The sequence below is a fragment of the Mirounga leonina genome, unplaced genomic scaffold (genome assembly GCF_011800145.1).
Source record: "Mirounga leonina isolate KUSES-001 unplaced genomic scaffold, KU_Mleo_1.0 Mir_176, whole genome shotgun sequence".
NCBI lineage: Eukaryota > Metazoa > Chordata > Mammalia > Carnivora > Phocidae > Mirounga > Mirounga leonina.
Window position 1 is genome coordinate 23,070,764 of NW_023270454.1, and position 13,953 is coordinate 23,084,716.

General features: G+C 37.4%; 1 non-coding gene across 1 annotated transcript; it reads right to left on the reverse strand.

Annotated features, from left to right (window-relative positions):
* Positions 1-607: 607 nt before the first annotated feature.
* On the reverse strand, positions 608-738 carry LOC118022577. The gene has a single exon (XR_004682510.1). It is a non-coding gene; the product is annotated as a small nucleolar RNA SNORA63 (small nucleolar RNA).
* Positions 739-13,953: the final 13,215 nt, after the last annotated feature.

Genomic DNA, 13,953 nt, shown 5'->3' on the forward strand with positions numbered 1-13,953 from the left:
ATCCTATCTAAGTGTAACTTTTTGGCATCATCGAGACAGCGGCAATGACAAGCCCCACCCTTCCAGGACTTCCCATCTCCCAGGCAGGTGGTTGGCCCAGGAAATCTGGTCCTGAAATTATTTGTCCTTGGATAAAAATGATCTAGAAAGAGAAAAACAATTGGAAAAGAAAAGAAAAGAAGAAGAGATAAAATATTGCATAAGAAAATGAATAAAACTCTTTTAGTCTTAGTAATTTGTATTTTACCATCTCTTTCTCTAGGATCTCATCCTACCTTTTTTGCTGTAATTGAGCGGAAAAAAATTAAGTCATGAACAAAATAAATGAATCTCAGAGGAGGAGTGAGGGCTCTGAAATATCACTTTAACCTTTTTTTTTTTAATTTTTTTAAAAAGATTTTATTTATTTATTTGACAGAGAGAGACACAGCGAGAGAGGGAATACAAGCAGGGGGAGTGGGAGAGGGAGAAGTAGACTCCCCGCTGAGCAGGGAGCCCGATGTGGGGCTCGATCCCAGGACCCTGGGATCATGACCTGAGCCGAAGGCAGACGCTTAATGACTAAGCCACCCAGGCGCCCCTCAAGTCAGTGTTTTACTTGGTAAACATGTCTGAGACCATGCATCCCTGGCTGCTAAGCACCATGGCGGACAGGGCTAGAAAGGTAACAGCTTTATTTTGAGCAGGGGGCAAAGACAAGGCAGCACTTTACAGCTACATTGTAACTAGATCCTGCATCACTTTAACCTTTTTAACAGGCTGGACTCAAAATCTTTTACTGTGAACAAATGATTTCTATTCTTTTCGAAGAACTCCCACTTTTTCCTTTTAATGTTTTGCTGCTCCTGAGCTTAACAATAGACAAAATAGCACTTGCCTCCTTAGATAATACTTTCTTCAACATGTCCTAAACTGGCATTCCCAGGATGCAAAATGTGACATCATTACTTATGGACACAAAATAGGAATGGGCAAAAGATCCAAATGACAAGCTGGATTTAGCCTGGTCAACACTGCTGGTGCTTATTATGTGTACACTACTCTGCAGTTTATTCAGAAATTCTTTGGCAGTAACTGTATACTAATATAATTTAATATATGTGTGAAGTCCCTGGTTCTGCCCTAGCTTCGTGGTGCTTCAGGTCTCTTCACATGTAGGCCCAGGGTCTACTATGTAGGAGAGACACCAAATAAATATCAGTACCTGGGAGAAGCATCTGTGGGGACTGAGATTTGCACACATGTGATCTCTCTAGTTCAGAAAGTATGTTGATAATGAGTTTGCAGGTTTGCCAGTTTATGCAATGACTTTTCTCCCAAGACTTAAGTTTGCAAACGTTACTGATTTAACAAAGGTTTAGATTGTAAGAAGAGTTGGGTTTATGGAAAAAATATTACAATAACTATCGAGTTCCATTTTCAGCATAAGTGTGATTCTTAAGTCCATATAAGGCTCCAACATAACAAAGATGGCAGCACATTTCCTCTCCATCGTTATGGCCACTGCAATCTGCAAGTCTCTGATTAAAGGATTTTAAAAGCTATTAGAAAATTATTTCCTTTTTTTTTCTTTCTACACACTGGCTTTCTTTCATTTAAGATATTTCTGCTAACCTTTTCTTCAGACATATAAAATACCAGAATCCTAAAGAAATTTACCTTAGCAAATTGAACATAAATGGTAAATTTATATCAGACACTTAAATGTAAGCATTTTATTCAAATATCACTTTGTCATTCTCAGAAAAGACGAAAGTTAGGTTCCAAAATATATTTTTTTCTTCTTCATTTTTTTAAATTGACATCCTTTTGTGCTGTTTTTCTCTCTGAGTATAAGCCTATTTGGTGTAGTAGAAAAAGCCCAGGAATAGCAATTAGACAATAGGGCTAGACTCTGACTTTAGCTTTACTAGCTCTATGACTTTATTTTTATTTTTATTTTTTGCATTTTTTTATTATATTACTAGCTCTATGACTTCAGACAAAGCATTTCTCTGCTCTGTGTCTCAGTGTTCAACCTTGTATATGGGTTGTTGTGATGGTCTAAATATTAATTATATGCCAACATGTTTGTAATCTCAATGTTACTCCACCTGTTAAGTAGTATTTGAGTTGCTTTGAAAGAGTCACAAGTAACCTTAAAGTGAAAAGCATCTGGATCACTCAGGCAATTGCTACATACATAGGCAAAATCAGATTACATAACAATAAAATTTCTCTTAATGCTCTTTGGAAGGGGTAAGGTTGCCATCAATAGATCTTAGGATACTAGGTAAGGCCTGGTAATTTGGATCAAGCTGACATTGCTAACACCCCTGGGAAGACAAAGGCTGTGTATACCTTTACATAGTTTTCTGTCTTCCAGGAAATTTCTCACTCAGCGACAACATTATTGAGCTTGCTTACTCAATCTAAATCTCCATCAGGGGTTTAGATTCTTTACAGCTTCCCCATTATACCAGAAATACAGTATTGCTTCCTTACTTATTTGGGGATTTTATTTCCTTTTCAGATGCCCAATAGTCCAAGGTGCATGAATCAGCGAAACATATTGTTTCACCTCGAGTCCTTTTCTTTTGGGAAGAAAATTGGATCTTTGCTCTGTGCTTCACTTTTTATTTCTTTCTACATGATCTGCCCAAAATGATAGTGTCAGACACAGCAAGACAGTTGTGTTCACTGCTGGTATTAAGTCTGAAAATTAAATTGACAGAGAAAAACAAGAGCCCCAGTATTGTCAGGGACTCGACATGTGATGTCTGCCTAAGCCAGTGTCTGCCAACCCTAACTTCTCAGGTAGGCTAATGCAGCAAGGTTTACCTGCTGTTAGAAATCTAAGTCACATAGGACACTAGCCCATCATGTAGCATATTTGAAAGGACAAAAACTTCATTAGCTATAATAGATGACTTCCTGACTGCTATCAACTAGCCAGTAGAGAACGGCAATCTGTGTCATTTGTTGATCTGGAAATTTGGTTGTGAGTGTAAAACCAGGATTCCCCAACAGCAATACTATTGACATACTGGGCAAAATAACTCTGTTGTGAGGAGCTTTCCTTTGTATTGTAGGATATTTAACATCCTTGGCCTCCACCTGCTAGATGCCAATAACCCTACCACCACACTCCTACTCAGAAAAACGAAAAATTTCTCCAAACTGCCAAATCCTCCCCATCTCCACCCCAAGGTAGAGGAATCATCGTGCTTGAAAACCACTAGTCTAAAAATAAAGGGGATCATGAGACTGGAGGCAGAATTGCAGGGTTTATCCTTGAGATCTTGCTTTCCCTTTCTGCTTCCTTACCCACTTCTATTTTCCTTCTAATCTCAGTGCTACTGAAAAACATATTCTTTTTTCTGTGTGAGTGGGATATGACATTTTACATTCTGTGTAGGCGGGAAGTCTTCAATAGGTTTAATCAAAGCAATACAATTCTAATTGTGGAGTTTTAGACGTTGAGCTCTTGCAAGGTCATGGTGTTAGAAGTGGATGGCATGAAAAGGATTACCTTAATTTTCCCAAAAGATCATTTCCAGATTGCAGCCAGTAATCTGAGGAATCCAGACATTGTCAGGTTTCATTATTAATGGTGTCATATTATCAGTAATAACCAATTAGTTCACTGGTGTATGATCTCATCTCAAAAATCCAGTTTGTCTAGACATACAGATCTCACCCAATAAAGTAAATATTTGTTGTCTTCCCTCCCAACTTTCTGTTCTGTTTCCTTTTAGCATAGCTACAGATTTTACTACTAGATAAGCTCCTAGTTCACTCTTGGTTCAGGTCATCTGAAAAGCTCCTATATGTAAGTCTCCCAGCCATGGAATGTAGACATGAACTAGTAAGTCTCAGAGTTCAAGGGTTACAGCCTACCAGGGCTTCCCCATCCTCCATCCTCAGGTCTGTGGAGTGTATTTGTAACACCGTCCTTTCTTCTTCTGTAGCCAATGACCTTTCATGAAAATGGAACCATGGTGATTCAAAGCAGAAGAGAAAATAGCAATTAGCAGGCTCAGTGAAAAGGCCTCTCCCTGAACATTAAATAACTGAAATATTAAATTCAAAAATTTTAAAAACATAGTATCCTTACTTAGGAAAAAGTCTGAGAGATCAGTCTAGTTCAAAGGAGTCATCTATCTTATTTTGTTGTTTATTAAATAAGTAGATGCAAAAGAATGTTCATGAAATACATATATATGTATTTCACATATATGTATATGTGTATATATATATATATATATATATATTTGTGTGTGTGTGTGTGTACTTAAAGAATACATGGAAAGAAAAATTTTAGGGTTCCATGAACAATTCTGTATATTAATCCTATGTGTATTGTATGTTCTGTAAACATTGTATCCCCATTTGTGATTTGTCTTTGCTTCCTTTTATAATAATAATGCTTAAGACCTACATAGCATTTATGATGTCCCCCAAAATATTTGAAGATGAAGCAACTGAGACCAAAGTTACATTAAATATATATATATAGACTTGAGAAATAATATCCTTAAATATTAGATCTTTCAGTCATTAAGATTAAGTATATTTCTCTACTCTTTTAAGTACTTTACTGTCTTTTAATAAAATTTTATAATTTTCTCATAAGGCACTTGCTCATCTGATGTGAAATCTACTCTTACATCATGGAGTATGATTTTTGGTATTACATAAATTTGTATTTTATTACTGTATGTTGATTTTGTATCTAGAAATAATTTTCTAAATCCTTCTTAGTTAATTCTAATAATTCTTTGTAGATAATTTTGAATTTTTCTGTATAAATTTATGTCCTCTAAAAAGAAATGGCTGCTTAATTTTCTTCCTCTCTTCTGTTTTGCCTTTTATTTCTTTTGTCATGCCTATTGCATGGCTTAGACTCCAACAGTATTATATACAAGTGGTGGCAGCTGACACCCATGTCTTGTTTTTAATCTTGAAAAAAAAAATTCTTTTAGCATTACACATTTAGCATAATATAAATATGCTCTAGGTTTTTTGTGACTGTTTTTATGCTTGAGGAAGTTCCATTATATTCCTATTTTACAAAGAATTTTTATGTTGCATTAATGCTGAGGATTATCAATGTTTTCTACATCTTTTAGGATAAATATATTACTTTTATCCTTAAATTTTTGCTAATGTCTTGAAATATATGAATTATCTTTCTAAGTTTAATATACTTTAACATACCAGAGAAAACTACAGATTTGTCAGTTTTTTTGTATTGTTCCATATCGATGGATTTGGTATTCTAGCATTTTGTTTAGAATTTTGCATCTATGTTCATGAATTGGACTGTCCTTTAATTTATTTCTCTTATATATTTTAGTTTGGGTATCAGAGTTATTCTAACTTCATAAAAGAGACTGAATTATCGTTTGTTATTCTTTGGAGGACTTTGCGTGTGCTTGAAATGATTTATTCCCTAAAATTTTGGGAGAACTCAGTGGTGAAGCCATCTGGGTCTTGTGCTCTCTTTGTAAAATATTTTAACTATTGATTCAGTGTCTTTAGCAGTTATAAGGTGCTTTAGCCTGGGATCCCTAGGAAACAGAATAGTCTAAGACAATTCATTCATAAGAAGCAAGAGTGAGGGGGGGGAAGAAATAAGATAGAGAAGGATGGAGAACTAATATTTGGATGTAATATTGAGTTAGTCACTATTAAGTGCTCCAGCTTGACTGGTTTCACAAAACAGTCCCCGAGAAGCTGTATAATCACATTATGTTACCAATTCAGTAGGTTCAGAAGGATACAGTTGATAGAATTTAATAACTATTCATGATAAAGACTCTCAGCAAACTAGGAAAAGAGAAGAGATTTCGTCCAATAATAAAGACCATCTACAAATACTTACAGCGAACATTATACATGATGGTGAAGGCAGAACTCCCTAAGATGTAAAAAAGTCAAGGATGAATGTCCTCATCACTTCTACTCAACATTTTACTAGAGGTCTTTGCCAGGCCAAGAAGGCAAGCAAAAGAAATATAAAAGTTACAAAAATCAGAAAACAAGAAGCAAAACTGATTTTATTTGCAGATGATCTGATTGTTTGCATAGAAAATCCTAAGGAATCCAAAAACAGAATATGGGAATGAGTAAGTACAGCTAGAAAAGTCAATACAAGGTCAAATTACAAAAAAATATATATATATTTTCTATCTACTCACAAAAACAATTTTAAAATAAAAAAATCAATATTTACAATAATATAAAAATATAAAGTACGCAGGAATAAATTCAACAAAATAATAAATGATTATTAAATCATTTTTTAGAAGTTCGATTTGGTTAATCTTTGATTCTGATTAATAATTTTTAATAGAATTATCTTACTGACTCAGATTTTGAATTATTTCATTTATTTTATTAAAGATTTTGAACATATTGCTTGTCTCACACTTTCAGAATTTGAAGTCAAATTCACCTGTCACTTAATTGCTGGCTTTCATATGTGATAGCTTGTTTTCTTGTGCATTTTGAGTTTTGACTGTGAGCTCATATATCCCGGAATATTACCTGTGAGAATGGTTTTGAGATCTAAAAGTAGGTTCCATCAGAGAAAATTTATATCTGCTTCTGCCAGTACCTCAGGGCACTACCAGCTTGAGATCACTTTAAAATAAATTCTCAGCTTGAGGTATTTTGGTCCAGCCATGTAATGTGAGTTCAGGCTACCTATGGTTACAAATTCTCAGGGGAAAGTATTTTTCCTCTCTTCTAAGTGCTATGCTTCATGAAAGACAATTTTCTTTATAGTCCCCTGAAAGGAGATGAAATTTTTCCATTTCCTCATGACACCGACAGTTTAATCCTTTAATGTTGCAGATTATATGATTCTCTCCTATTAGACTGCATTATTGGCAGACCCTGAACTTTGTTTCCTTTACTTAAGCAAGGTGTGATATTAGAAAGTATGTATCAAGTTCACCCAGCTTTTAAAATGTGCTCACGGTCAAAAATAAAAAAAAAAAAAATTAAAAAAACATTTTAAATGGTATCCTTAATCTGTCTCGATCTGGGCCTTTATTTAGTTTTTGGTCTCTGAATAAAAAGCCTCAGTCTACCAAACTCCCCCACTGCTGATGTACAAAGATGAGGATGAAGGCTTATGAGGTGGAGGGACTTTGCTGGCTTATGAATAACATGATACAGGTGCCAGTTGCCTGAGCCATGTTTCTGATGAAACAAAGCCTGAGTCAAATAGTAAATGCTAAACATTATCATAGAGTATGTTTCAAAAAAAAATGTAGAGGAAGTGGAGACAGCAAAAAAGGGAAAGCAGAAAGTGAGTGTGAGCAACAGGGATTCTCTTCATTGCTGATGGGGATACAAAATGGTACAGCCACTTTGGAAGACAGTGTGGCAATTTTTTACAAAAGTAAACATACTCTCATGGTACTATTTAACAATCACACACCTTAGTATTTACCCAAATGAGTTGAAACTTATGTCCAGGAGGAGCAAGATGGTGGGGGAGTAGGAGACCTAAATTTCGTCTGGTCCCAGGAATTCACCTAGATAGGGTTCAAACCATTCTGAATACCTAAAAACTCAACAGGAGATCGAAGAAAAGAATAGCAGCAACTCTCTGAACAGAAAAGTGTCCACTTTCTGGAAGGTAGGACGTGTGGAGAAGTGAATCCAAGGTGATATTCAGAAGATAGACTGTGGGGTGGGGGGGCCCTCCATCAGCTGCTTCTGGCAAGTGATAGAGCCGTGGAGCACAAAATCAGAACTTTTAGAAGTCTGCTCCGCTGAGGGACATCGTTCCAGTGGCTAAGCGGGGGATGGAACCCTCACAGGACAGTGTGGTCTCAGGACCCTGGGGATCACAGAAAGACTGGGGGTGCCTGAGTGCAGCAGAGTTCCCAGGTATCAGAGTGGGGAAGACAGCTGCAGAGACGAAGCTGAGGCACGGGCTCTCAGCCCAGGGTTGCCATAAACCGTGATCCGCGGCACAGTTGGGCCACTGCTCCTGCAGCAGGGACCCAACAAGCAGCAGATCCGGGGAGACTCCCCTTCCTCCCCTGGGAGGAGCGGCATGGGAGCACACTGCAGGGATCTGCTGGGTTTGGACACTCCACAAAGGGTCGGGTGCCAGAGATGGAAATGCTCGGTCACAGGCTGGGTGAGCACGGAGTGTGGCCAGAGACCGGGGAGAAAGGAGTGACTAACTGCTTTTCTCTGGGGGAGCACTGAGGAGCAGGGCCCTGAGTTCTTGGCTCCTCCAGGCGGACATTGGGAGGCCGCCATTTTAACTCTCTTCCTCCAAAGCTGTATGGAAAGCTTGCAGGGAACAAAAGCTCCCAAGAGCAAACCCAAGTAGGTTACTTAGCCCGGACCAGCAATGGCAGGGCAATTCCGCCTCCAGCAAAGACATTTGGGAACCACGGCAACAGGCCCCTCCCCAGAAGATCAGCGAGAACAGCCAGCCAAGACCAAGTTTACCGATCAATGAGAATGGCAGAACTCCAGTGCTAGGGGAGAACAGCACATAGAATTCATGGCTTTTTTCCCATGATTCTTTAGTCTTTCAAAGTTAATTTTTTTTAACTTTCTTTTTCTTTTATTTATTTATTTTTCCCTTTTTCAACCAACATCTTATCAATCCTTTTTTTAAAAATCTTTTTTATTTTTCATTTTTAGAGTCCCTTCAGGGTAGTTAACCTTATTTTTGGTATATATATATATATATATATATATATATATATATATATGTTGTTCTTTCTTTAAAATTTTAAGATACAGTTTCTTCTAAAAGACCAAAATATAACCTAAATCTCTAGTGTATGGCTTTGTTCTATTCTCCTGCCTGATCACATTCTCTCCCTTTTATTTTTTTTAAATCCTCTTCTTTCTTTTTTCAACCAACTTATCAACTCTTTTTATAAAGTCTTTTATAATTTTTATCTTTACAATCATATTCCAACCCTTCATTGTATTTACCCTTATTTTTGTACATATATAAGTTTTTTTTCGTTAAAATTTTGGGAGGCACTTTCTTCTAACACCACCAAAATATGCCCAAATTCTAGTGTGTGGCACTGATCTATGCACCAGCCTGATCATATTTGATCATATTATGTTTTTTTTTTTGTTTGCTTGTTTTTTATCTTTACCTTTTTCTTTTTTTTCCTCTTTTTTCTTTCTTTCCCTTTCTTTTCCCCCGGTTTCAGGTCTCTTCTGATTTGTTTAGTGTATATTTTTCTGGGGTCCTTGTTACCCTCTTAGCAGGTTTGTTCTCTCATTCATCTATTCTCCTCTGGACAAAATGACAACACTAAAAAAACCACCTCAAAAAAAAGAACAAGAGGCAGTACCAACTGCCAGGGACCTAATCAATATGGACATTAGTACGATGTCAGAACTAGAGTTCGGAATGACGATTTTAAAGATACTAGCTGGGTTTGAAAAAAGCATGGAAGATATTAGAGAAATAGAAGAACTAGAATCTAACCAAGTAGAAATTAAAAAGGCTATTAATGAGGTGCAATCAAAAATGGAGGCTCTAACTGCTGGATAAATGAGGCAGAAGAGAGAATTAGTGATATAGAAGATCAAATGATGGAAAATAAAGAAGCGGAGACAAAGAGAGATAAACAACTACTGGATCACGAGGGCAGAATTCGAGAGATAAGTATACCATAAGACAAAATAATATTAGAATAATTGGGATCCCAGAAGAAGAAGAAAGAGAGAGAGGGGCAGAGGGTATATTGGAGCAAATTATAGCAGAGAACTTCCCTAATTTGCAGAAGGAAACAGGCATCAAAATCCAGGAGGCACAGAGAACCCCCCTCAAAATCAATAAAAATAGGTCAACACCCTGACATCTAATAGTAAAACTTACGAGTCTCAGAGACAAAGAGAAAATCCTGAAAGCAGCTGGGGGCAAGAGATCTGTAACCTACAATGTAGAAACATTAGATTGGCAACAGACCAATCCACAGAGACCTGGCAGGCCAGAAAAGACTGGCATGATATATTCAGAGCACTAAATGAGAAAAATATGCAGCCAAGAATACTATATCCACCTCAGCTGTCACTGAAAATAGAAGGAGAGGTAAAAAGCTTTCAGGCCAAACAAAAACTAAAGGACTTTGCAAACACCAAACCAGCTCTACAAGAAATCTTGAAAGGGGTCCTCTAAGCAAAGAGAAAGCCTAAAAGCAACATAGACCAGAAAGGAACACCGACAATACACACTAACAGTCACCTTACAATGGCAAAGGCAATACAATGGCACTAAATTCCTATCTTTCAATAGTTACCCTGAATGTAAATGGACTAAATGCCCCATTCAAAAGACACAGGGTATCAGATTGGATAAAAAAACAAGACCCATTGATATGCTGTCTGCAAGAGACTCATTTTGAACCCAAAGACACACCCAGATTGAAAGTGAGGGGGTGGAAAGCCATTTACCATGCTAATGGACACCAAGAGAAAGCTGGGGTGGCAATCCTTATATCAGACAAATTAGATTTTAAACCAAAGACTATAATAAGAGATGAGGAAGGACACTATATTGTACAAAAAGGGTTTATCCAACAAGAAGACATAACAATTATAAATATCTATGCCCCTAACATGGGAGCAGCCAATTATATAAGCCAATTAATAATAAAAACAAAGAAACACAGCAACAACAATACAATAATAGTGGGGGACTTTAACACCCCCCTCACTGAAATGGACAGATCATCTAAGCAAAAGATCAGCAAGGAAATAAAGACTTTAAATGACACACTGGACCAAATGGACTTCACAGATATATTCAGAACATTCCATCCCAAAGCAACAGAATACACATTCTTCTCTAGTGCCCATGGAACATTCTCCAGAATCTATCACATCCTAGGTCATAAATCAGGTCTTAACCGGTACCAAAAGATTGGGGTCATTCCCTGCCTATTTTCAGACCACAATGCTTTGAAACTAGAACTCAATCACAAGAGGAAAGTCGGAAAGAACTCAAATACATGGAGGCTAAAGAGCATCCTACTAAAGAATGAATGGGTCAACCAGGAAATTGAAGAAGAATTTTAAAAAATTCATGGAAACAAATGAAAATGAAAACACAACTGTTCAAAAACTTTGGGATGCAGCAAAGGCAGTCCTAAGAGGAAAGTATATAGCAATACAAGCCTTTCTCAAAAAACAAGAAAGGTCTCAAGTACACAACCTAACCCTACACCTAAAGGAGCTGGAGAAAGAACAGCAAATAAAGCCTAAACCCAGCAGGAGAAGAGAAATCATAAAGATCGGAGCAGAAATCAATGAAATAGAAACCAAAAGAAGAGTAAAACAGATCAACAAAACTAGGAGCTGGTTCTTTGAAAGAATTAACAAGATTGATAAACCCCTGGCCAGACTTATCAAAAAGAAACGAGAAATGACCCAAATCAACAAATCATGAATGAAAGAGGAGAGATCACAACCAACACCAAAGAAATACAAACAATTATAAGAACATAGTATGAGCAACTCTATGCCAGCAAATTAGATAACCTGGAAGAAATGGATGCATTCCTAGAGATGTATCAACTACCAAAACTGAACCAGGAAGAAATAGAAAACCTGAACAGACCTATAACCACTAAGGAAATTGAAGCAGTCATCAAAAATCTCCCAACAAACAAAAGCCCAGGGCCAGATGGCTTCCCAGGGGAATTCTACCAAAAATTTCAAGAAGAATTAATACCTATTCTTCTGAAACTGTTCCAAAAAATAGAAATGGAAGGAAAACTTCCAAACTATTTTATAAGGCCATCATTACCTTGATCCCAAAACCAGACAAAGACCCCATCAAAAAGGAGAATTACAGACCAATATCCCTGATGAACATGGATGCAAAAATTCTCACCAAAATACCAACCAATAGGATCCAACAGTACATTAAAAGGATTATTCACCACGACCAAGTGGGATTTATCCCTGGGCTGCAAGGTTGGTTCAACATCCACAAATCAATCAACATGATACAATACATTAACAAAAGAAAGAACAAGAATCATATGATCCTCTCAATAGATGCAGAAAAAGCATTTGACAAAGTACAGCATCCTTTCTTGATCAAAACTCTTCAGAGTATAAGCATAGAGGGTACATACCTCAATATCATAAAAGGCATCTATGAAAAAACCACAGCGAATATCATTCTCAATGGGGAAAAACTGAAAGCTTTCCCTCTAAGGTCAGGAATGTGGCAAGGATGTCCACTATCACCACTGCTATTCAACATAGTATTAGAAGTCCTAGCCACAGCAATCAGACAACAAAAAGAAATAAAAGGCATCCAAATTGGCAAAGAAGAAGTCAAACTCTCACTCTTTGCAGATGATATGATACTTTATGTGGAAAATCCAGAAGACTCCACCCCAAAACTGCTAGAACTCATACAGGAATTCAGTAAAGTGGCAGGATAGAAAATCAATACACAGAAATCAGTGGCATTCCCATACACCAACAACAAGACAGAAGAAAGAGAAATTAAGGAGTTGATCCCATTTACAATTGCACCCAAAACCATAAGATACCTAGGCATAAATCTAACCAAAGAGGCAAAGGATCTGTAATCAGAAAACTATAAAATACTCATGAAAGAAATTGAGGAAGACACAAAGAAATGGAAAAACGTGCCATGCTCATGGATTGGAAGAACAAATATCGTGAAGATGTCAATGCTACCTAGAGCAATCTACACATTCCATGCCATCCCCATCAATATACCATCCACTTTTTTCAAAGAAATGGAACAGATAATCCTAAAATTTGTATGGAACCAGAAAAGACCCCGAATAGCCAGAAGAATGTTGAAAAAGAAAAGCAAAGCTGGCGGCATCACAATTCCGGACTTCAGGCTCTACTACAAAGCTGTCATCATCAAGACAGTAGGGTACTTGCACAAAAACAGACACATAGATCAATGGAACAGAATAGAGAGCCCAGAAATGGACCCTCAACTCTATGGTCGATTCATCTTTGACAAAGCAGGAAAGAATGTCCAATGGAACAAAGACAGTCTCTTCAACAAATGGTGTTGGGAAAATTGGACAGCCCCAAGAAGAACACAGGCAGCAACCTCTTTGACCTCAGCCACAGCAACTTCTTCCTAGAAACTTTGCCAAAGGCAAGGGAAGCAAGGGCAAAAATGAACCATTGGGACTTCATCAAGATAAAAAGCTTTTGCAAAGCAAAGGAAACAGTCAACAAAACCAAAAGACAACCGACAGAATGGGAGAAGATATTTGCAAATGACATATCAGATAAAGGGCTAGTATCCAAAATCTATAAAGAACTGATCAAACTCAACACCCAAAGAACAAAGAATCCAATCAAGAAATGGACAGAAGACATGAACAGACATTTTTCCAAAGAAGACATCCACATGGCCAACAGACACATGAAAAAGTGCTCAGTATCACTCGGCATCCGGGAAATCCAAATCAAAACCTCAATGAGATACCACCTCACACCAGTCAGAATGGCTAAAATTAACAAGTCAGGAAACGACAGATGTTGGCAGGGATGCGGAGAAAGGGGAACCCTCCTACACTGTTGGTGGGAATGCAAGCTGGTGCAGCCACTCTGGAAAACAGTATGGAGGTTCCTCAAAAAGTTGAAAATAGAGCTTCCATACGACCCAGCAATTGCACTACTGGGTGTTTACCCCAAAGATACAAAAGTAGGGATCCAAAAGGGTACGTACACCCCAATGTTTATAGTAGCAATGTCCACAATAACCAAACTATGGAAAGAGCCAAGATGTCCATCAACAGATGAATGGATAAAGAAGAAGTGGCATATATATACAATGGAATATTATGCAGCCATCAAAAGGAATGAGATCTTGCCATTTGCAATGACGTGGATGGAACTGGAGGGTATTATGCTGAGCGAAATAAGTCAAACAGAGAAAGACATGTATCATATGAC